The sequence below is a fragment of the Sinocyclocheilus anshuiensis genome, unplaced genomic scaffold (assembly GCF_001515605.1).
Source record: "Sinocyclocheilus anshuiensis isolate Anshui unplaced genomic scaffold, SAMN03320099.WGS_v1.1 scaffold2388, whole genome shotgun sequence".
NCBI classification, from domain to species: domain Eukaryota; kingdom Metazoa; phylum Chordata; class Actinopteri; order Cypriniformes; family Cyprinidae; genus Sinocyclocheilus; species Sinocyclocheilus anshuiensis.
In genome coordinates, this window is record NW_015544285.1 from 94489 (window position 1) to 95524 (window position 1036).

At 34.8% G+C, this 1036-nt stretch overlaps 1 protein-coding gene across 2 annotated transcripts in view; it reads right to left on the reverse strand.

Annotated features, from left to right (window-relative positions):
- LOC107698028 (autophagy-related protein 2 homolog A-like) overlaps positions 1 to 1036 on the reverse strand; it is a 28097-nt gene that overhangs the window by 1806 nt on the left and 25255 nt on the right. The gene's annotated exons all lie outside the window — the stretch shown is intronic.

Genomic DNA, 1036 nt, shown 5'->3' on the forward strand with positions numbered 1-1036 from the left:
AAACGATACCCGATCCGAGAAAAATGGCACTATCGGAGCCGATACCCGATATGAATATCGGATCGGCGCATCCCTAAGTAAAATGATAAAAAGTTCAAATATAATAAATAATTGAAAAATATAATCTAACTGCAAGCATAAAATTATGCATAATAAATAAATATAATTTAAATAACATGACAAAGAAAAATATAAAGATATGACAAATAAAAATATAATTAAAAAATATTTTTTTAACAAAACGATTAAGGATAATAATGATAATAATAATAATTATACATTCAAAATATCTAGTAACATGGTAAACAGCAACAAATAAAATAATTCATAATTTAAGACCTAAAATTTAAAGGGGTCATATGATGCGATTTCAAGTTTTCCTTTCTCTTTGGAGTGTTACAAGCTGTTCGTGAATAGATAAGATCCCTAAAGTTGCAAAGACTAAAGTCTCAAACCCAAAGAGATATTCTTTATAAAAGTTTAGACTGGTCCACGCCCTCCAAAAACACCTAATTTAAACACGCCCCCACATGTCTACATCACTGTGTAGGAAAAATACTTTGTTTGGCCTTCCAAAAGAGGACACGACTAGAAATCAGTGGTTAAGTTGTATTTACAACCCAAATATTCAGATGTGTGCAACGCATTTTATGGAGGACTGTTTACTGATCCTGGGAGAGTAGACTACAATGCCGGCTGTTCTGACTCACAGACTGTAAGTACGTTTTTTATATTTAAAGAATTTGCCACTGACGATTCAAACGCGAGTTTTGAGCAGTGTAGAGTAGCACTTGTTATTTGTCATTTCTCCGATCACAAATGCAGACATGGTTTTATGTTTACGCGGCGCGATGCAACGCAACGCGTAAAAAGACAGTATAAGTCATTATAATCCTAATTATGTCCCCACTGGATGCAACAAATGCCTCGTTTATAATGGGTTTTAATGTTTTTGTCTCGTCGTCGCTCCGGCCAGGGACACGGCATCACAGTATGGTAAGGGGCGTAACATTTCCTTCACACGCTTGAGGTATTC